The 24,339-nt window shown below is 45.0% G+C and overlaps 1 protein-coding gene across 1 annotated transcript in view; it reads left to right on the top strand.

The window, feature by feature from the left end:
* The window catches only part of ZFHX3 (zinc finger homeobox 3), a 547,783-nt gene that overhangs the window by 104,141 nt on the left and 419,303 nt on the right, over window positions 1-24,339 (top strand). The window lies entirely within an intron of this gene.

Here is a 24,339-nt window from a genome sequence, read left to right as displayed (position 1 = left end):
GGGGCTTGCAGTCAACTGAATAAAAATCCTGCACTGCAACTGCTGGGTTGCTCCCAATGCAGTGCACGGAGGGACAGCAGGAGACCGGGGGGGGGCAGAGCAGGGGGTGCGGGATCACTCACAGCAGCCATGGGCAGGGGCCCTGGCATGGCCTCCTCCTCCCTCTGCCACTGAACTTCACGGTGCCTTCCAGCTCTCATGAATCCCAGCTGGTACACGTTGGGTTTGTGTTTCGGGGCGTTCCCTCACCCCACCTGTGGGCCGATCCCGGGTGTGCAGTGGGGGCAGCTCCACGGGGCCCATGCTGAGGGATGCAGCACCCAGAGCCACCGGGAACGCTCCTGTGCAGGGACCCAGCAGCATTGCACCTCTTGGGATGAAGCGACGAGACGGCGTCGTCTCGGCCGCCGTTTGGGAGGCGTTGGGGCGCATCGCGCCCCGGCCCCCGCCCCGCGCACCTGCGGCGGGTGCTCCGTGCACCTGCGGCTGCAGCGCGTCCCCGCGCCCGGCCGCGCCGTGCCAGGAGCGCGAGCGGCGAGGAGGATTGTTGCTATTGATCTGCCCAAGGGGATCATTAGGCATCAGTATCAATCTACAAATCAGTGGGCCTGTGTTACTTGCTTGGGCAGTCATTGCCAATTTGTTCCTATTAGATGGCCGAGCCCGGAGGTGTTTGATGAGCAGATTGGGTCTTTATCTCGGCGCTGGAGAGCAGGCGGCTCGCGGGGAGAGGCTGCGGCTTTACAGGATTTCTGGTGTTTGTTTGTTTTCTGTTGCTGAAATCCAGCTGCCTTTTTACTGCTCTGTAAAGAATTTTGTATGGGCTGAATGGGTTCCTGCTTTATATATGGTTTTTCATATCATCGTATTAAACATATTGAGAGTTAAGGAGAAACTATTTTAAAATAATCCCCTCTCTTTTATTTGGTATGTTTACCAGCAGCACTCCCTGTAAAAATACATATTCATTGCAGATTCTTTTGTTATCCTTTCCAGGTCAGACCGAGCATTAGAAACGCAAACAATTTTTCTTTTCCTATTCCAGTGCCCGTTCCTGGGGATTTATTTAGTTGCTGTTGGTGAGGTGACCGTTCTCGTAATATTTCCCTCTGTGATTTAATTAAACAAGCCAAAAATTAACGCTTGCAGACAATATTATATTTGCAAGCATTATTTACAGTTTTGTTCTGAAGCGGTAGCCCCAGGATCCTGCAGATGCCGCAGGGTCGTGTCCTGTGCCGAGGGTGTCTGGGCGCCGCGCTTGGGAGCGATCGCTCTCATCTGCATATTTTCTTAGTTTATATTTTCTAATACTATGCAAAATGAATGAACACCAGAATTACACTGTAATAGAAGAATGTAAATTAATGGCAAAAGACGGATGAAAACAGTTCATACGAATGATCTGATCTGACATCAGCGCCTTGTTATCTAACGCAAACCTTGATTTTCAAGTGTTTCGTCTCACTCCTGACATGAGCATCATGCGGTTTGAACGTCTGTCCAGCCGTTAAAGACCCTATTGATGCTTGGTTATTGGATTTCTCATTTTCAGGTTTTGTCAGGGGGTTTAACAGACTATATGAATGTTTATAATTTCTAATGAGTTTAGTCTGTAATTTGCGTCTATTACCTGCGACTGTCAAGTCACTTTCCCAGCACTCAGTCTATAAAAATTCAAAATAGAGAAATGGGGGTTTCTAAATAACCTAAAATATTTGTCATATCTTTTATATACAAATATCTGTGCAGTAAACAGAACTATACATTCTTATTCTGTTTGAAGATCAAGACTGATTTTAATCCTGTGGATCTGCTGCAATCACAATATATTACCTAAACCCAAGTTTCTTTGAGGACTTTTTGGATACATGTCATTATTTCAATGGAGATAAAATAGTGTATGTTTTAGGACACTGCAGGGCTGATTATTGCTGCCTGATTAGTATTTGATCAAATTCTGCCTTTTTTTTGTCCCTGAGACAATCCAGCTCCCGCACATCCCGAGGCGGAGGCGCCTCATTCTGTCTGACAAGTGTTTTGTTGCGGAGCAGCCGCTCAGATCGGTGTCACCGCGGCTGCGGCGGGAGGGACGCCCCGGCTCTTAATTCATCATAAACTTCATATAACTCATTAGCTTTCATCTCTAGGTCGCATGTATAGAAATGCATTTGGAGGGGACTCAGAGAGGCTTTTTTTCTGCGGAGTTTGCTGTACAAATATTTATGGACCTTTCCCTTTGTAGTGCGGTTCCAGTGGCAAGAGCTGTCGTGCGAGCAGCAGCACATTGCGACTTAGCAAGAGGTTGCCAAAAGCTATTGTTTGTTTAGTCGCGGGGCTTTTTGTGTTGAAACTTGTTTTGCTACTATTTGTAAAGATACACGACTCTCTTGGGAGGGGAAATCAGGACTTTTTTCCGATATTCTGGAAAAAAAAAAAAAGGGAAAAAGCCTCCCAGAAAATTAAATCTAAGTATGTTTGTATGTATGAGCATAACTTGATAATCATGGCATATTCTGACTATTTTCAGCGAAGGAAGCTTGTTGTTGCCCGTTCAGAAAACACATATGGAGATTTTATTGTGTTTTTTGTTTTAAAGATAATGATTTGTCTCCGGGTTCCAGTTGTTTATGTTTCTGTCTATATCTCTTTCCTCTCCCCTGTTTTATTTAGTGAGGTTTCATCTGTGAAATTTCTCCATGAAACAATTGATACATTCTCGGCACGCTGCGGCAGGGGAAAAAAAGCCCTTAGATTAATGGTCAGTGTCTCATACACACAAATTTGTGTTACGATACTACCGAGAAGCTGCGAATTACTGACAAGATCTAGAATAATTCCTAATGCTGTCGAAGGCTTCATTTTCTCCTCCGCATGATGGATGAGGCATAAGAAGTGCTTTCTGAGATCGTTAATGTGCATCATTCTGTTAAGTGTTATTAAAGTCCGTCTGTCTTAGGCAGCAGAAACAATATCTTATCCCTTATTTTGTCTCTCTCTTTGCTAAACTGGAACTGCAGCCCCCGTCGTTTACTAATGTGGCCTTTTCTGGGTGCTCTTCTTTTAATAGCTGGTTTAGACCGCAGCGTTTAGGGGGGTTTGAGGATTGTATTTCCCCTTTTGGTCAAAATATCGGCTCGTGGCATGGGAAGGAACACCCAGTTTCAAGATGTCTGTAACCTGTAGATAATAACAAAGCCGCAGAGGATCCATACCCAGCGCTCTGTTGAAGCTCAGAAAATAGGATTGAACTTTTCTCAGGTGCCCGCGGACCGGAGCCGCTGGGCGGGAGGAACCAGCGCCCGGGAGCGCCCGCGGCCCCATGGCCACCCGATCGTCACCAAAACCCGGGGCTGCGCGTGGGGACCGTGATGTGGGGTCAGCGTAGACCAAACCCAGCAAAAACCGCCCGTGCCGGGCCGGGGACACATTGCACATGGATCACATTAAATCAAAAGTCATTTTAACCAAACAGAAGAATTCACTTTAAAGGTTTTTAACCTTTCTTAAGAGCCAATTTTTCCTTAAGCCCCGTGATAATAAAATACAATATAATTTATAGAGCGCTTTCCGTGGGTATGCATTCCTCTTTTTTTTTTGTACAGTCAGATAAAACATATCCAACAACTGGGATGGTAATCGAGAAAAAACAAAAAGCAACTGATCATAAAGCCATTTAGAAATGTAACATTCCTTTTAAAAGAGACTCAGACGTACTCAGAAAGCCTCACTTATATACTTTTAATAGAATTATAGAAGTGTGATGCACAGCTGGTAAAAGCTCAGTCATCCACAGCACAGCTAGTTTTTGAGTATTTAATTTTATATTTGAATAATTCTCCAGATCAGGCTATAATCATGAATGTCATATAAAAAGATTTTTTCATAAATTACATTATTTCACAGATGTGCAAATACTTCTGTGAAAAAAATTACATTGATCAGTTTTTAATACCCCCCTGTCTCACCCTTCAGTCAAAAGAAAAAATAGCTTTTTTCCCATCTTTGTCTTCAGAAAGGTGCTAGATTGTAAACATCTGAAGGAAATGAAAGGGGGTTGGCCAGTCCACCCCAAATTCTTTCCAGATTTTCATTCCTTTCACCAGCAGCCTTCTGTTCTTGGAGGAGAGGGAGGAACAGCAGAAGAAAGAGAGAGAAGATGTCTCTGTTTCTTATTAAAACGTGAAGTGAAAAGCAGCGCCGCGTTCTGCTAATTTTCGACCTGCTAATTGGGAAGGCGTTGGGCAGGGAGCGGGTTCGGCAGCGCCGGCCGGTTTTGGGAATCCCGACCCAACGCCATGAGAGTGGCAAAGCGGGGCCGCCCACTTTGCTTTTCCTAAGCAGAAATCTAGAGAATTGAGTTTGTTTTCCTGATAAAGCGACTGTTTTGCCATGAACACGCTGCGCGGGGCCGGTGCTGTGCCGGGAGCCGGCGTCCCCGGGGCGCTGGGAACAGGTGCCGGTGCTGGAGCCGCCGCCTCATCCCGCTCCGCAGCGCTGGGCTTTTCATTTGAATTGAGGCAGAGGTAACTGCAAAACGTATCATTTTGTGCAGAATATCTGTATATTGTTGTGAATGGAAAAGTTTTCCCTGATGTTTAATTCCGGGATGACAATTAAGATAAATGCCTATTTCCAGGCACTCTCATCCCTGATGCTATAAAGTTACACTTTTAAAGGAAAAGAAGGCTAAAAATAACTTTATGAAAAGTGAAGCAAGGTGTTACGCCCTGACTGTTTGGTCTTAAATCACAGTTGCCTGCTTGTTTTTCAGGAAATTTAAGTACCAGATGCACTTGGAGAAAGCAATCTAAACATCAGAGTTTATTTTCAATATGCAAGTTGTATAAAAATATGCAAACCCTGATCACAGTGCTATGGAAACTACTCCACAAAAATGTGGAACGAAAGCTGTTGCTGTGAGTGTGGTTCATGTACTGAAACAGCTGTGACAGCCCGGCGCGGCTCCACACTTGTTCAGTTATAAGGGAATATTCAAAAGGAATCAGATTTGCAATAATCTTTCCCGTTCACAGAATAAGCCGGTGCCGAGCACTGTCCCCCCGCGGGGTTCACCCCTGGGCTCCCCCCTCTCGCCAGATCCAAAAGCATCTTTCAGGGCTTATGTTACAGTTATTTGCAGATTCCGTGTTCTTTTATATCCACTTAGCGACTTGCAAGGAATATTCCAGGAGCAGCCCGTGCTCAACACGCATCCTTTTTGGGGAGCAGGAGGGCTGGGTGTGGTGGATTTAAACACCATTATGTATTTCTGACAGATGGGTTTTGGTTTATGCAAGGAAGCCCAGATAGACACCGGAGCAGAGACGCCGCTCTGGGAATTTGGACACGTATCGTTAGGCTCTTTCTGTTAATCAAATGCAAGAAATATAGAAAAATTATTTTTATACATGACCTGTGGAACAAATATGGCCAACAGATATTAAACATAATAGGTCTTAAAAAGGAACAATTATATTTTCCATTGAACTTTTCTGATTTGTTACAAGTTGTATCGATTTTCAAGGTTTTAAGAATACTAACGATTAAAATCATCCTACCGCATAAATTTTAGTTATTTACTATAGTTTATAAGTATCGTGCAATGACCTTTTTCTGGCTTCATAAAATCAGGGACTTAATATAATTTAGAATCTGAGAGTGTAAGTTCCTCGATTCATTTATCATTTCATGCTGAAATTTGTTTAGTCTAGATAGGAGTCCGACTGCTTTTCCTACTGGCCATATATGCTTTGTGCATTGGAAACCAAGAGACCTTTGTCTCTTTTCTTTCTCTTTTAAGCTTGACCAAAAATAGTCATTATAGACTTCTTCATAAACCCCCAGACTTTATAAATAAAGGCTGTTGACTGACCCTGATGGGAGTTCCGTGTGCAGAATGAAAACAGTGTATGGCCCATATTACTAATTTTCAGAATTGTGAAGTGTGTTAAGATATAATACATGTTGAATTAGTGGTAGGTTTTGACTGTATCCCAGGCAACTCCTTTATGAATGTAATTAAATATATAGTTTTAATAGCTTCAGAGGGAATTAAGTTCTGAGTTGTTACATAAAGAATGTTTATAAATATATATAGATAGATTATATACATAGCTGAAAGCATAAGGCTATATAATAATTTATTATAAAAATTCTTCTGTAGTCAGTGTGAGTGATTTCAAATGGGATCGCAGACGGTCCAAGCTGAAGCTCTCATCTTCTAAGGAATTTCAGTTACCTGGAATAAAATGTTGCCTTAGAAATTATTGACGTAATAGTCCCCTTGGGAACCCCATAGCAGTCAAAGCGAAATCCAACAATAAATCCAGGGGCCACCTGGATAACGATCATTAAAGGCTTTTTTCAGTGGAAAAAAACTCTTTAAAAGCTTAATTCTTCCTAAATGTAAAGTTCAGTGATCGTGTTTCTGTATAGCTTTCATAGTTAGGTGGTTTACTTCACTCAGTTGAAACAACTTTTCAAAGCATCTCTGACAGCTCCAGTAATACCCTGTTTTTCTCGGTGCTGCCACTGCCGTCCCCACGGAACGAACCCCTTTGGAACGCGGTTGGTGCAGGTTCCGAGCGCAGCTTCACCTCGGCAGCGCTGTTAACTCCAGCTCCTTTGCAACGACCAAAGTGAACAGATAAAGAACTGTACGTTGCATTTTTAAAGTCGTTGTGAATCAGCCCGTGCTCGTGTGCTTGTCCCACCGGTGTCCGTGGCACCGAAACCCCCTCCCTGGGACGGCGTCTGCCGGCATCTGCGGCTCTGGCTGAGCCTCGCTCCTCGCGCACAAATCCCGGGGATTGAATTTTGAGCAGGAATAAGAGGTAGAATGTGCCTGAAAAACAATGAAAAGAGCAAACCTGATAGACTGAACAGCTGGGAGACTTTGGGACCGGGGGGGCTGGTTCAAGGTCCGACCACTTAGAACTGTTATTTTGTTCGCTCGCTGCTGAAAATCAGGATTTATTTCATTGAACTCAGATGTATTGAAATGGGACAAACCAGAAGTGGCCCCCAAAGTGTGGCATTTCTGGAGAGGTTCCTTAACAGCACCTGTAGATAACAGAGAAGGGACCAGATGGATATTATGGAAGGTCCTCGCTGGTGCCAGCTCAGTGCCAGTGGGGATGGGCACCGGGTGCCACGAGGACCCTGTACCTGTCTGAGGGTCCATGTTTGAGATGTGATTGCAGAACTACAGAGCAGAGGGTGAAAAAAAAGCCATTGGAAGCCCTGCTTTAACTGTGAGACCATTGCCCGATCATTAGGGATTATTCACATGTGCTTTTTTCCATTAAAACACCCAAAGCCCGGGGTGACGGTCCTGGTGCTCACAGCAGCAGAATTCCCGTGTCCCTGTCACAAACCGGAGCGTTTCCCCACTCGCGGCTCATCGTTATGGGAATGAGATGCGAGAGGAGTTTCTTGTTTCTTTGAGATATCAGCAGACCCCACAAGCTGCATTACTTTACAAATGCTGGAGCGAGTTCATATAGATTTATTCTGAAGGAGTGAATTTGTGTGGTCCAGCTCAATTACAGCAAACCCCTGTGTTTTAAGGTGTGTGTGTGGTGAAATAAAGTACTCGCTGTGGCGTGGTACCGGGACTGAGGCGCCAGACCGGCAGCGATGGCTCAGCCGAGGTTTGCGTTTTTATTTGCTTCAAGCGTATATGAAAACAATTCAAACCCATTCTTTTATGCGTGCAGTTATTTTATGTGATTGCATGTTTCTAATCACATTTTTATTCTTTCCTTATTATCTCCTCCTTCTCCTCTGACCTTTGGTGCTGTCTGGGGTCCGTCGCTGGGTGGGATCCCTGGGCAGGATGTGTTTCTGCTCCGCCCGTCACCAGCGGTTTGCATCAGAGCACACACACAGGTGCACACACGCGTGTGCACGTCCACGGGCGAGCAGCAGACCGCACGACTCTGAGTTGTATTTTGTGCTGCATAAAAAAAACACTGTCTGGCTTTCAATTAGGAATATTAAGGAAGAAACAATAATCCCACGTACCAGTGGAAATTTTATCACAATTTAATTCATTCTGAAAATTTTTAAAAGGGGACAAGAATAAAGTGTATTATTCGTAAATGTCTTTTATCGTTAGTTACCATTAGCTGTCTGCTGTGATCTCCACCTCCATGTCCAGTGAAAAGGATTTAAAGAAAGGCACTCCTGATTTTTATTGAAATATGCATAAAAATAGATTTAATTTCAGTGAGTATTTACAAATGGACATTTTACAGATTTCCTGGTGCGGTGCTTGGAAGACAAACGCCTTTGCCAGTATTCAGGATTTCACTGAATTTCCCATATTTGGAGCGATACATAATACAGATTTTTAGGTAGTTTTCCAGGGGTGCAATACTTCGTTTTGTCTATAGGCTTCAATTTTAAAGTCTCTATTTTTCATGTGTAATGGAAGTATCACTTATAATTAGTTTTAAACAGTCCAAAACAGTTATTTGTACCATTTTTTATCTTGAAATGAGTTTTGCGATATCTTTTGGTTTAGGTTTATTTACGTTATCATTCCCTTATCACCCAGAGCCTTTTTTGCAATTGCGTTTATTTTCAAATGGCAATTTTTCACTTTTAGTATAATTCTGTTGTTTAGACAAGAGTTTTTTTCATGCAAATATATGAAGAACTTGTTTTGATGTTCTCCCCAAAGTAGTTTAATGCAGTAATACGTGCAGCCAGACGCAGGAGCCATCACTGATCCAAGGGGAGATGTTTTGTCTACATAGACGCGGGACGAAAATGCATCCCGACTGCAATCCTGTTTGCGCTGGAAATGCAGGACTCTCATTAAAATCCTGATGCAAATGAACTTACCTATAGGGACAGAAATGCATCTGCAGGTTTCCTGACCCGGAGCCTTTGGGTTTTGTCCCCCTGGGCCACACGGTACCCATCGCCCGTCCCGCGCTGGGGACGGGAGCAGGGAGGCATCGGGCACCCCCTGCCTTCCCTGCAGGGACCAGCCGGAGTTTGATACTGTGTATCTAGCTCGAAACTGTTTCAGAAACCATTTTTATTCATAGACCACTGCTTTCCTCTAAGTTTGTGTGTGTTTTTTGAGGAGAAAGTAGGTTCACCTCACAAGAAACGTCGTAATTGAGTTTTGGATTTGCTGGGTATGATGGGGGAACATTATTGTGGGGGATAATTATAGCAGAAGCTGGTTTCTCTTCTGCCTCCGCTTGCCCCCTGCCACGCAGAGCAAACCTCTTGCAGTCACTCGACCTGCTTTTACCTGCCTGTGCCGTAACCAGGGCCAGCCATGCTGCGGCCTGGAGGGAGCGGCACAGGGACCCCAGCTCAGCACGGGGAGCCCAGCTCAGCACAGGGAGCCCAGCTTGCTCAGCCCAGCCTAGACCAGCTCAGCCCATGAGGAGGTCCCTCCATGCCCTGCCCTGCGCTTGGCCTCAGCAGATGGTGGGAGGAGGTGGGGATGCGCTCGGTGGGGCTGCGGTTGGTGGGGACAGCGAGGTTGTCCAAGGCTGCAGATGGTGGCGTTGGAGCTCCTGGTGCAGGACGATGGGCTCGGGCTGGTGCTGTGCCGGAGGGTTCGCTCAACTGCTTGTCCCATGGACCCGCAGCCTCATGGCTGATGCAGGGTTTGGAAGAGGTGCCTTTCCTGGCTGTGACAGAACCGTGGATGGTTCCCCCGCTTGTTATTCTTTGCCCTGTGTGCCGTGGCCGGGAGCGCTCGGAGGGGACGCGCCCCTCGCGTGGGTGTGCGGGACCCGGCGTGGCCGGGGACACGGGGACAAACGGCACCGAGGTGGCCGAGCAGCAGGAGAGCCGCCCGCTCGGTGCCCGGGGCAGCTCCTCCGCAGCACTGGGGCGGCCCGGGAGCCCCCCTGGACCCGGGAGAGGCCACTGGGGTCACGGGTTTGGGTGCGGGATCTCCGCTCTGCCTCCCGGCCCGGGGCGGCGGCGCATCCCCGCATCCCCGCTCCGGCGGGCCGCTAGCGGGGAAGGTGCCGGAGGGTCGGGGAGCGGCGGCAGCGGCTGCGTCAGGGCCAGCCCGTGTCTCGGGGCCGTTCGGTGCATTTTCCCCGCTCGTTCCCGGCCGGGCCGGTTTCCCGCGCGGCGCTGGCGCGTCCCGCCGCCGGCAGGTGGCGCTGTCGCCTGCCGGAGCGCGGCGCGCGCCCCCAGTCCCGAGCGGCGCGTGAGTGCGGCCGGGCCCGCGCGACGCCCCGGACCCGCTCCCGTTCCGCTCCCGATGCGCTCCCGATGCGCTCCCGATGCGCTCCCGATCCGCTCCCGTCCCGGTCCCGCCGCGCACACGGATCCGCGGACGCGCCGACCCCCAGCGGGGCTGCCCCGCTCCTGTGCCCCTGCACGGCCGGGCTGCCCCTGCCGAATTCAAATCGTTTCGGAGGCTTTTGCATCCAAAAGTTATTTTTCACAGCAATACCCTTAGTGCCTCACGTGCATTTACAGTGCGAGAATCTTCCCCAACGGTGGCTGGGAAGCGAGCTGAATTTCTGCCAGAAAGACAGAGGTGGTTGCTTGATAATTTTAATAGAATATTATTTGTAAATGTGCATGGTTATAGATTTTTTTTCTTTAAGACGTGAGATCAAAAAAGAGAAACACAGATTTTGTATGTGGTGTACTGGGTTTCTGTTGGGGGTGGAGGGTTTTCCAGCATTTGTATTTCTGCCACAAATATTTGTGTTTGTTTTTCATGGGCTTTGTTAATACCTAAGGGAACCATTAATGCAGCCGAAATAACACGAGATCTGATGTTCTCATGGTATTTTAGTATTTCAATTCCTCGATGGAAATACCATGAGAACACCAGATCTCGCGTTATTTTGGCCCCATAAATAGCTCCCTTGAGAATTTTTAAAAAGCCCGTAAAATACATAAACGCAAATATGGAGATACCGAGGTTCCTGCAGAACTTGCAGCCCCCGTTGCGCTGGAGACACCGGTCAGCAGCTCCGGCCCTTTGTCACTGGAGCAAACTGCTCCTTCTCCCTCCAAACGGACGGCAGAAACCTGGGCCCGTGTAGATAATTGTCGTTATGGAGGGGAAAATTCTGGATTACTCATACAGGCAGAATATTTTTCCTAATCTGCTTTTTTCCTACTACGACTGTTTTTTCTTTATAAATATCATTAATATTTTTTTCTTTTTAATTTTTAGTTTAACTATAATTTGCATTGTATATTTGCTTGTATCTAGTTAATTATCTAATCAAGCAAATGGTTTCTTTGGCTCTTAGCTAAAACAAGATAACATCCCAGTATCGGGATTAAGTTTTCATCTATATCAACTGGCTTAAAAATACTGAACTTGATTCCTTTTGAATTAACTGAGCCTTATTTTATTTTTTTTCAATATCACCTATCACCATAGTAACCACGAGCTGTCAGTTCAGTTTCTGACATTTTTCTCATTTGGTAAGATTTCAGAATTGCCATCCTCCCTGCCAACATGTCATGAACAAGAAAAAAAAGAATTGCATGAAAAATCTAATGGGTGTCTGGTCTGATTGTCCTCACTCGTGGCAGGAAAGACAAAAACTGATGAATTGTGAAATGTATTCAGAGGGATTCAAGAAAAGCAAGTGTCTCGGACCCCCTCCTCACCAACACCTCCTCGTTTTCATCTTGTTATGCTTGATGCACCAGACATGCTTGCCCTGACACTCGGGTTTGTAGAAATTTAAGATTAACAGTTTTTACATTCACCTCGCTGATCCCCGTTTTTTAAAGTCATCATTAAAAATAAAGTTAGCAGAGCTTGTATTTAGCACTATTTCCCACTCATTGATGAGATTTTAGCACCTTTGAATCTGCAACAAAACACTTCCGATGCCTGGAGTCAACAGACAGTTCTGTACATTTCCACAGTTTTGTTCTCTACTTCTATATTTTATGCACATTAGAAAGAAACCATTAAGCAGGCCAGTAAGTACTAGAGAAAAGCAAATTCTGGATAACTCACTGGGCTGGTGTAACATTCATGTTGGGAAAAGACAGTAAACTGCAAAATTGTGTGCTTTTTTTTTCATTTTTTTAAAAATTATTTTATTTCTTTGGTTTAGCTGAAGGAAAAAAATGTAAATTTAAGAAAAGCTGGGATGGTGTTGAGGCGGCGATGCGTGCGCCTCCCGAATGGAAAATACCAGCAAGAAATCTGGTTGCCAGTGCTCTAAAAAGGGAAAGTGCTCGTTTACTTCTGGTAAAGCAAACAGAGCTACAGCAAGGACGGGAGGCTTTAGAACATGCTTCGGGTTTTATTTTTTTTTTGTGGGTAATTTCTATACGGCACACAGGCATACACGTACTCGGCATGCCGTGTTTCCATAGGTATAAAACAAATATACCCATCTGTCTCCATGCGTGCACAAAGAGCCGGTGCCCGAGCCGTGTTTTCCGAGGTTTTGTTTTGGGCTATATCAATCTCTTTTCTCTCCCCTGACTGTCTATGAATTCAGGCTCAGCAGCAGGAACTCATTTCAGAAACATAAAACTGATTTGATAAGCAGCTGCAGCGCCGGGTCCCTTTGGCTGCCGGGGGGACACCCCCTCGGCTGCCGGGGCTCGCCAGGACCCGCCGGCTCAGATTTCACGTTCTGGGGCTGCGGCGTTTCAAAAACCACGCAAACCCCTATGAAAATAATTGAAACAATACTGGGACATTAGAACCGTTTGGGAACATTTGGGGGAATTTTTGTTTGTAAGTATATACGCTCGGCGCTCCCGCATCTCTGTGTAATCGGAATCGAGGCTGCAGCTCTTTCCAGGAAAAATACATATTCATATTGAAAAAGCCAGGGCTGCGTATTTGTAATTCTTTTTGTTTGTTAAACCATTTTTTCCTCTCTGAAATGGTAGATGAAGGTTTCCAAACGGCGTGGTTTGGGTCTTTAGGAAGGCGGCTCAGCACGGTGTGCAAGCAGCGCTGCACCCTGCGCCGGGTGCAGCCAAATCGCAGGCATTGCTTAGCCCGAGTGATTCTATAAATTAGACATCTCAGAAATAGGTAATGCTTAAATGTTTTCTCGATGTAAAAACATAATCTCTAGAAATAACTTGAAAATGATCGAATTTTACTGCCTCTTTCAGACATATTTTGCAAGCTGTTTTTTGTAAATAGTTCTATAAATGTAGCTCATGAAATAAATACGCTGGGAAAGTGTAACTCTTTTAATGATAAATAATACTGTTGTATATAATATTTGAAAATAAATGGTGTAAACAAAATGCACCTTAATGCCTTTATGGTTTGTAAGATTTATAACAATAATCAGCAAACCACTGTAACATTGTTTGCACCTTGTGTGCCCTAAAGCCATTGGATCACTCAGTTAATTGTATAAATTCCATGCACTATGGAAAATCATGATGTATCATTTATATTCAGCTATGTCAGGTATATAAATATTAAAATATATTGGCCAAAAATGGCTGATTATCCCTCAAACATTTCATGATAAATCTTATCTTTTTATGGTGGTGGTAGCGTGGAGGGTGGGGATGGGGGGGGATGGACTAAATATTTCATGTTATTTGGAAATATTCTTTAAACAACCTAGATATATTATTAATGTTTTACAACTGCTTCAGAAATCCTGAAGCTTGGTTCAGGTTTATAGGATGAAGCGGTTCGGTACCTGAAGAAAAAGTGATTTTTATATGCAAACCAGAGCAATGACAGGGATTACGCTGTTTATTCAGGCTGCGATACGTACAGTTCCTGGAGCCCTGTGTGCAATAAAGGTGATGTTCCCTGTGCACGCCATCGATAGGCAGCGCCTGCTGCACAAACACTGGGAATATCCACGTGCATTTAAGCAGGGTTCTTTTATTCACCTATAGTCTTATTTAGTAAATATACCGCTAGCCCCAGTCACAGTGCATTTTTCTATAGGTACAGATGCAGTATTTATGACACAGTCTTTTGACTAAAAATATTTTTTAAATATCAGATGCGCACATATTTCTATATGTTTACCGCACAGCACCCAACCTAGAGACACGGCTGGGGAAGGAATCTATACAGCAACGCGAAGGAAATATTGTTATACATATTTATTGATACTAACGCGTGTGTTTTAATGAATAAATAAATACGGAGTTGGACTGTGTCGCAAATGTGTTTGGCAACTCGCCGTATCCAGCGAGGAGGGAGGAAATGTCAGAACAGGGTCTTGTAAATACATGTGGCTGGAAAGAAGCAAATAAAAATGATGACGAGCACTGACAAGCAGACTTGGGGTGTATGATATACTTTGTTCATTTGATTCTTAGAACTCAGTCGGGGTTAAATTGGAATCCAGACATCAAAGAATTCTTCCACCAGACCCAAATTTTGCCCGTATAATTTTTTTCTTACAGTTGTCATAATTTTAGCTAATTTCACAGTGCAAAATTTTTTTGCTGTTTGAAGTATTTTCCTAAATATACATATAATATAGCAGTGAGATATATTCTTTCTATAGAACACATTTCCCTGCTATTCCCAGCGAGGCAGCTGCAAGCCCACGGTTCCCTCTGTGCGTGTGAGAAACCTTTAGGTTCGCTGGTGTCTGTCTGTGCACCCTCGGACGTGCCGCATAGGAGCATAATCCTTAAATTCTCAGGGAGGGGAAGGCCAAAGGCTTTAAATAGCAACGCTCTGCTTTCTTTTTTTCTTTTATTTTCTTTTTTCCTTTTTTTTTTGCCCCGACTGTTGTGTCTGACAATGCTGGAAGCATGTGGTGCTGCATATTTGGTGGGTTTGCAGATTTCTGCACGATTTTTATCTGAAGGTCAGGGCTGTGGAAATACATCAGGTTGCGATTTGGGATGTTTGCCATTTGCCATTTAGCCTCGCTCCTTCTTATCAGATTGCCGTGGAACACGGGCCTAATAAAACAGGGAGCTGTTGCGAAAAGAAGAAATAAATATTGTTCTAGTTTTATGGAGTCTCTTTACTATTACACAGCAGGCATTTTTAAATGTATTTATTGAAGTTCACCTTTTTGCTTTGGAATTGTTGAACTAGGTAGAAGAAATTAATGGCGGTTATTTATAATTTCACCAGCTATTTGCATACATTATTTTTTTTAAATGGAAAAAAAAATTATTTCCTTTTCCACATTGTGGGGGGAAGGGAAAGGAAAAAAGTTGGAGGAAAACAGTGCCGGAGAGGCAGAACGCGCGGTGGTGGTTTTCTCTGCATCCTACGTCAGTTTGAAAACAAAACCTCTTGTTTGTGATTCCTTTCCTCTGCCGGGATTTCTGTCAGGGCCCGGCCTGTGGGTGTCACAGGAGAATGGGTTTGTGCCCCGGGTCTGGGACACGTGTCCCTCCTGGTCCCCGTGGAGCGGAGCAGCCGCTGGGCCGTGTGTGTCCCCGGCCCTGGGCTTGCAGGGGGTTCCCTGTGGACGGGACCCACCTGACTTTATGTCACTGCATTTATTTATTGCAAATGGTGTTTAAACCCAACGCTTTCTAAATCCTCCCTGCCTGGAGACAGGGCTGGCCGCTGGGTCCTGGGGCTGAGGGTGTGTCCCTGCAGGGATGTCCCTTGGTGCAGGGATGTCCCTTGGTGTGGGGATGTCACTTGGCGTGGGGGTGTCTTTTGGTGCAGGGATGTCCTTGAGCACAGGGATGTCCCTTGGTGTGGGTATGTCCTTTAGCACAGGGATGTCCCTTGGCACAGGGATGTCCCTTGGTGCAGGGATGTCCTTTAGCACAGGGACGTCCCTTGGCACAGGGATGTCCCTGGGCATGGGGCTGCCCGCAGTGTGGCCTGGCCGAGACACCGGGTGCCAGCAGCATCGTTCCCCTGGCCAGGCACCCGCATCTTCAAGGAAACCATTTTCACGGTGTCGGTGCAGGGACGGTTCAGGTAGTTTGGGAAGTGTTCCTGGCTCCCAGGCAGTTATTAGCGGTTCCATTTGCACAAAGCCATCGCAGCTGTGGTCCCAGCGCAAACCGCTTTGCCTCTGATTGCCTCATGGCGAAAGCCCGTCCGACACAAGGAGTTTATTTTTCCCCTGAATTGGTGGGGGGATAGCGGGGGGGGAGGACGAGGATTGAAAGGCCATCGCAATCCTTATGCAAACATAATTTTGTTATTTTAATATTTTTTTAGAGGAAAGCATTTTACTCCTGTGTTGATACCTTTTTGTATTTTATTATTTTGTTGCTAATTTACTTAACCATTAGCAAATTAAGGTGGATTACTGCTTGGATGCATTAAAAGCACCAAGGAGTTGCGGTCCTTGTGGCTATTTCGGGCAATGTCATAAGCACACTCCTTTTTTTATTGTCCTCCCAGGGAGCAGAATTTGAACTTAATATTCCATGAAATAAGCCATTGTAATCACGTTGGGTTAATAGAAGAAGTAAAATTGCCTCTCCTCTCACAAGACATTAGAGCAAGGCTGCATTATTAAAGTTTTCTTGCGGACAGGCAGTTTAAAATATATCCTCAGTGGCTGACGCAAGTCTTTTCAGTGGGGATGACAGCTTTTCAGATCTTAATAGGCTGTTCATTTCTGGCCTACGAGTTTTCAGCATTTCTTCTTTTCAAGCCAGGCTGTGACATGATGGCTAAAAACTGACATAAAGAAGTGCCATGTACTGTGAAAACCTTTATTCACTAAGTGGCTCCATGTAAATTGATGTCAATAAGCAAACAATTAGAACTTAAAGAAAATTTCTTGGTTTCAATCCCCTTTCTCCTTAATCATTTGACCTAAAAATCTCCCCTTTATTTTTCCCTTCTTTGGAAGTGGTGCATATAAAACAGTGACAAAATGTTTAGCAAGTTAAAGTGGATCAGATCTTTGTTATGAATCAGTAAACGATATTTAGCCAAGGTGAGTTTGTCATAGGGTTTTTTCCCTTCAAAATGAAATTTACAGTGAACTAAATTCCGGGTAAATGATAATGGAGAAAGAAGGGGCTGTTTTTCTGCCCTTTTCTCCTTCCCCCCTCGCACAAATTGCCTCAGCCGTGGCTCTGCAGACGCAGGCTCCGAGCGGCAGTAATAGCCTGCTGATTCTGTGAGCTTGGCTAATTTCAAGAAATTTGGTATTGTTGTTCATGCTTTCTGGAGATTGTTTACTTGAATTATTTGCAGAAAAGACTTTTTTCTGTGTCATTAGATGAAGAAACAGAGTAACGCTTAATGCTTTTCCCACTATTGCTTTGCACAGAAAAAAAAATCAGCAGAGCTTTTTGTCTCCCGTTAATTTATGATTTCTCCTTTTCTTTTTATAACTCCTCTCCTTCCTCTCTCATTGCTCTCTGTGCATCTTGCCCTGCTCCGGGGGCGGTGAGCGGCCGCTGGGATGGGCCGTGTTGGGCTCCCCGGCCCCTTCCTTTGTGTGATATTTCTGCGGGGTGTCAGGCGTTCCCTGGCCTGGCTGGGAATGGAGGCAAAGGGGAGAGTGGCTCCGGTTCCCTGTGAGGGGCAGCGGGCGCTGGTGTGCGGGAGCGTGTCCTGCCCAGAGCCGGGCTGGGGACCTGGGGACACCTGAGCCAGTGGTGGCTCCAGCCTGAGCTCCCCGGCTCCCTCCATCCATCCTCCTTCCATCCTTCCCGTCCTCATCTCCTGCGCCCGCTCTGCTTCGAATCTGCTTACCCCACGTACAACAGGTTTGTCTTCCGAAACTTGTTGCAATTAGTTTTAGCTTAACATGGAAATGCTACCAAGAAAGGATGAGTCCGTGTACCTTGGTTCAAACCACAGCAGAGTTAAAATACTAAGGCTGTACGACATATTTAGTATAACGGCATGACATGTTATTTTACCTGAGTGTTTTTTTCAGGATCCCGTTTTAAAATAATCTTCTCAAATGCCGAAAAGCACTACCTAAATACAGTTACAAAAAATGCTAAATGCACCTCCTCAAAGGATACCACTTCAAATGACAAGGAAAATGATGGAACGACAGTTTGAAAGGGGAAGCCGTGTAGCTACAGTGGTGGTAGGATATTTCCTTCCTGTGCCTTCAAACTGTGTTTACTTTTTAGTAATAAGGATAACAATTGTTATTGGTAATAATACTAGTGCTGTTATGGATTAATATATTGGTGTCGATTTAAAAAGTAAGACCTTATTCAGAATTAATAGCAGGTATAAATTCTATCCCAAGAAAATTGTATGTAGGGGATTGCAAAAATCATGGGAAAGGATAAAATGTGTGTTCCAAGGACAGATCATATGGAGAGGTGACACAGAGCGATGATTTTGATGTCAGCGTTGTTTAGCGGTTCTCCAGCAGCTGTCCCGAAGGATCGCACAGATTTCTCATCCGTCCCATGGTTGATCCCCTCGCACCTTTAGGATTCAGATGATTTTCCCCCTTGTACGTGAGGCACTGAGGCAAAGTGACCGACACAGAGCTGCACTGGGACCCGGTGGATGGGGACGGTCACAGCCGTGAGTTAAGGCGATGGGGAGGACCCACGGGTTCACAGAATCCCAGAATGTCAGGGATCGGAAGGGACCTGGAAAGCTCATCCAGTGCAATCCCCCCGCCGGAGCAGGAACACCCAGCTGAGGTTCCACAGGAAGGTGTCCAGGCGGGTTTGAATGTCTGCACAGGAGACTCCACAACCTCCCTGGGCAGCCTGGGTCAAGCTCTGCCACCCTCACCATGACGAAGTTTCTTCTCATATTTAAGTGGAACCTTTTGTGTTCCAGTTTGAACCCATTACCCCTTGTCCTACCACTGGTTGTCACCAAGAAGAGCCTGGCTCCATCCTCCTGACACTCACCCTTTATGTATTCGTAAGCATTAATGAGGGTTGTGGTGACAGCGGAGTCTGTATTAACTTTGTTGTCAACTGGTCCAAGTCCACTTCAGGTTACCTGTGTGCTTGAAAAAGCCTTTTTGTGTCTTCGCACTTTGGTTTCTTATTTGTAGCGGTGACCTTCTGTGCATTTCCTGACTGCAGTGAACATGCGGCCTCCACAAGTAATTTCGCAAAGCCCAGGGCAGGTGGAACATTGGAAGGTGCTTGTGCACCGCAGGAAGGGAGAAACCAGGAACGCAGCGGGTTCTTTTGCAAAGGAAAAGAAGATGGCTGATATTGCCTTTAATTTGTAAAACTGTGGCAAAATTATGTCATAATTTTATAAACTTTGAAAGAATATGAATGAGGAGAAATGTGGCAGCTGGCTCTGAAAGCCTGGACATCTGAACCAGGATGTTTTATTTTATATCACTTGCAATGATCACCGTGAAAACCAGATTCAAAGGCTGTTTAATTCCAGGCTTTCATTCAGGTCTGCCTGGGAGACAATAGAGGCTGAACATCAAATAGGCGCCAGTTCTCTTCAGAATCTGTATTTTTTTCTTTTAAACAAAGCTATAAGTGAGATCCACCTATAAAGACTCTAATGGGCCCATGAGAACGGCTGCGCGAGCCATGAGATCTCACACGTGTCCTCTGATCCTTCAGTGCTACGAACACGGATTGCAGGATCAACTAATTTTCTTTACAGAATTAACATTTAGCTCAAAGTTTGCAGCGAAAGGACTAGAACAATATAAATACAATTAAAATAAATCAAGGGTAATATAATGAAAGCTTTCACATTTATGTCAACTAAAGCAGCAAACATTTCTTTGAAATTTCTAGCAATAATTTATATTTATTTAGGCATAACAGGACTGGTTAGGACATGTTGCTTACACTGATAGCATAATTCAAAAAATAATATCAATGATTTCTGACAATTTTCTATAATTAGATAATTACACAACATTTGGCAATTTAAAAAATCATAGCTGTTGTTCCTTTTAAAGCAGTGGACAAGAGCCATCGATACAGCCCTCAAAGGCTGCCCATCCTGACTCGACATTTGTGTGTATATATCTTGCAATATTTTTCAGTAATCAAGGCAATATCTTAAATAAAAGTGAAAAGTTATGTGACCTTGACTGTCAGACTCAATTTAGATTCTACCGCAACACTTCGCTTTTTATTTTTTAAATTAGCTGTTGCCATCTTTTACAATTTGTTTATAGGCAGAAAGGGCTGCACAAAACATAAAGTATCAATGAGAAGTTTATAGTTGTTGTTTTATCCACAAATATAGTCATTTTTAATAACCTTAACAGCTTTTCGTTTTTCCTTTTATCTCTCTTCTTAGGTAGTGCCTTGATTCATTTTAATTAGTTTTGCTTTAAAGAATCAGTTTGTCTTTTAAAAAATGTTGGGGTCATGTCCCCCGCTCTGGTTCCTTTTCCCTCGCTCTGGATTCTGTGACACGCGGCGTTGCCAGATGTGGAAGGCAAGATTCGCTCTCAGGCTGCGTTCGCCAAACCCCCTTGTTTCCCCACTGGTTTTCTGCATCTTACAAGGAGTCAGGGAAAAAGATGATGTTGGGTTTTTCCTGGGACCCTGGTGTTGTGCGTTGCCCTGTGCAGCCGGTGTCGCTGTGTCACGAGGGCGTGGGGTGACACGACCTGGGGTGTCACAGCCTGGGGTGACACAGCCTGGGGTGACACAACCTGGGGTGTCACAACCTTGCTCAATGTGCCGGTCCAGCTGGGATTTCTGTTCCCAGGCACCACGCAGGTATCGGTGCCAACTCTTTCCTTCCTCCACCTTTGCTGCCAGCAGCAGCCATTCCCCATCCTCATGGCAGAAAGTAGGTCATCTGCCTTGCCAGGCACGCCGATAAGCCCATCTTCTAACTGATTCTTATTTTTCATAAGATAAATTTTGAAAGCATATGTAAAATAGGACTGAAAATAGTGTTCCAAATGTCAGCAGCCCTGTAGCATCTCAGCTGAGCTGTTCGGTTTCAATGCTTGGAAGAGATAAAGTCATTCTGCTCAATGAAAACCAGGGAAAAGCAAACATGAATTGGAGCAAAACTATAAAATATTTTGTAGTACGTTGCTCAGCACACGAGATGAGAGCTTGGTGCTTTTGAACATGGAACAGAAAAGAGAAAGGTTCAAACTTTTATTCATGTAGAATACAAGGACTGTTTTGATCTAAATATAATTTAAAATTTAACGAAGAGGGAAATAATGTGGCGAAATACAAACTACAGTGTACTTCCCTGACTAACATGAACATGAGAATTCACTCAATATTGTAAAATCAGATCCTGATGGGGGGTGATGGTGTGGGCAACACCCCACAGAGCTGCTGTGCACCTGATGAGCTGGACGTATGGAATTTCATCCTTTTCGCTTTACTTTCACAGCTTTGCATGCATTTTCAAATGAGTTTCTATATTAAAATACTTACTGGCAAGCATTTCAGGCTCTGTAGAGTCAATTGTGTTGTTATGTATGACTCTTCTGGTACCAAAAATTACAATTAGGTCATTTGAGTTGGTTTTATTTTGTACTTCTAATAATAACAAAACTGTTCCAGTCTACTTGAGTAAAAATAGCAAATTAACACATATTATAGTACATCTTTAGAAGCTTTAACCTAGTCTTTCCGTGTGAGAGACGATGGACCACCAATTATTTTGTGGTGCTATAGCAGCACGGCACAGTTCGCTAACTTACTCTGCAATTCCGTTTGGAGACAGCGTTATTTTCTTTTGAAAAAGGAGCTTTTTTAAATGCAAACTATGTGGCCAGGCCTGAAGAGGAGCCTGCTGTTTTCATCGAGCCACCTGAAATCCCACATTTGGAACGAAAAACGATGGTGAAACACGTATCACCAGAATATCTGATTTCTGTTTAAGGCTTGTGGTGGGTTTGGTGTGGCGTTGGCCTTTTTCCTTGTATTTTTCCCAAACTTCCCGCTGTGCGATGCTGAGGGCGCGGGTGAGCCGGCCGCGCGGTGCGGCGGGTGACGCTGGGGACAGGGACAGCTGCTGCCGTGGCTGAGCACGGCCTGTCCCTGCCTTATTGTATCAAACATCAGGTTTAGTACAATACCACAGGAAACTAAGGGCCCTATTCAGAGATTACATGCACCCCATGGAAGGTGCTTTTCATGTATTGGAAGCCTGATTGAAAAAAACAGCCCTACGTGACTCTTCCGTGTACTGTAACTTGCACAAAACGGGGAGTTCTTGAGGTTTCCCGTATTAGTCCCTGCTCCTTTGACATGCCTGGCACCAGCCCCACAGGATCTCATTGTGGCATTTTTATTAAGAAAGAGGATGCTGATTCTTTTTTCTCTGTCAGCTGCTGAAATAAGAAGGTTTTAAGGACAAAGGAAAAACTTGTGCCAAGGAGAGAGACAAGAGGATTACCGTTCCCTAAAGAAGGGGGACGTCCCGCACACCGAAAGACTTGCTGTCCTAATGAGCCCATGGATTTTTCCAAGGCTGGTAAATATGTTTGGGGAGAAGTACATTTGGGTGCCATCTCTGCTCATTTATTCTTCAAACTGTAATGCTGCACATTTTGGGTTTCAGTATATTGCATTTTAAAACTAATGATGCATTCATTCTCAGAGCAAATCTTATTTCTAAGCCCTAATTTAATAGAATTAAACTCTAAGCTGAATTGGTTTTATGAGATAAAACTCTGAAGTTGATAATGGCATTTAGGAATAGTTCAGGTATTGAGTTTCTAATTTGCTTCCTGAGCATGGAAATCCCTCAGATAGTCAATATTGACGACCTGTAATTGGTAAGAGAGGGTCTTGCTGAGTTTTCTCTCCTGCGCTGGAGCGATACTCAGAGCGCGGCTGTGGCGCTGGGGCTGTGGGGCTGAGCCCTGCCCAGCTGAGCCCGGCTCTGCCAGCCCAGCTCTGGCACAGCCTCGGCCACTGACGCCGGCACTGCCAGCACCTGCTGGGCTATTAATTAATAATTCCTTTGCCTCCAAGGAACAAGCTCATCTGAGCCGTGCGCGAGTTCAGCTCTGACGCAGAGCCAGCCCTTCGTGCTGCCCGCTCCACGTGCAGCCACTTGCTAAATGTGTTTTTATGGTGACTGTGTCTCGTGTGGGTTGAGAAGGAGAAGATTTAAAATGAAGAGGAGCTGCCGAAGGCAAAGTGCTGAGCTTATAGCAGGTACAGATCGTTCCTGGGAAGCAAAGGGTTTAAGTGAGGAGCAGCTTTTCTGAACAAGCACATGCCGCGCGCCGGTGCCGTAATTCCAGGATATTAAGCCAATTCTAACATTATCACTTTCCAGCCCAGAACCCCGTGGTTTTGGATGTGCTGTCTGTAAATCATCCTGTGCAAACGCCGAGGATGCCCACGGCCCTGCAGCACAGCTCTCGTTGCCTGAAGCGGCAGCGGGTGGGTTTGGGCTCCTGCTGCCATTTTCCCCAAGAAGAATTAAATCTTTTCACGAGCAGATAGGGCTTGAGATAGGTCATCTCAATATGATCTAATTTTGCTATTCAGATGTAAACCTGTGTTAATTCTGCTCCTTGGCAGCCCATGGGTGCTCCCAGCAGAGATGCCAGTGGGATGGGGGAGCCGATGCCACTTCTGTGTTGTGGCACTTCCCAATTTTGCTCTGGGGTTCAGAAATTCTTGGTTTAGCTCTTTTACTACAAGGGTGGTTTCAGTTTGAGGGCTCAGTTCCACTAAGCTTAAGGAATATAGATTCCTAAACCACCTGGATTTAGCAAGTTTACCAGTGTTGGCAAATAGATACTGCTGCAAACACAGCATAGCCTTCTACCAGGAAAACTTCCAAATTCCTCGTCTAGAGCTTCCTGAAGCTCTGGTGAATGAGGATGTGTGCACACAGACATCTCTGTGAGCTTCAATTCAGTACAGTTTGCTATTGCAAGAGGACGATGTTTCTCTCAAATGCTTTTGTTTGGGAGACCCACTCTCCAGCATTTTGCCACGTGAGTATCAGGGTGTGACAGTCAGCCAGGAGAGTCTCTGTGTCAGTGGGAATGCAACCCCCAAAAAGCAGTCGGGGGACCCCTGCGGTAAGAGATGCTGCGGTTATGCCGATTATCTGAAGGGTTATTTCTATTTCCATGCACGTCACAGGCTGTTGGTTACTGTTTGGTACCATTTAATCCAGTATTGTTACTCTTCGCCTGTTTTCCTATATGGGAAACCGGAAGTTTTTTGAAGCCCCTGTGTTCTAGGAGCGGATGCCGAGCGCTGTGCAGGCAGGAAGGTGCCCAACCTTTGCAAACCGAGTTTCGCTGTTAATGGGTGGTGTTGATTTGACTTTGTTTTCGTTAATCTTACGTAATTTTACTTTCTCCCCTGAAGAAATCACAGTAAGTATTCTCCTGAAAAGTTTGTATATGTTTCTATAGACATGTCTCCTGGGGCAATTTTATTACACTTCATTAGCTTTCTGAGGTGTGAATGGTGGGTGGTTCTGCATAGAAATTGGTTATTGAGCCTGTCAAGTTCCCCAAATAAATAAAAGCAGAGTTGTGC

This window comes from Patagioenas fasciata, chromosome 13 (genome assembly GCF_037038585.1).
Source record: "Patagioenas fasciata isolate bPatFas1 chromosome 13, bPatFas1.hap1, whole genome shotgun sequence".
In the NCBI taxonomy this organism is placed as follows: Eukaryota; Metazoa; Chordata; class Aves; order Columbiformes; family Columbidae; genus Patagioenas; species Patagioenas fasciata.
This window is presented reverse-complemented; position numbering and strand designations above follow the sequence as displayed.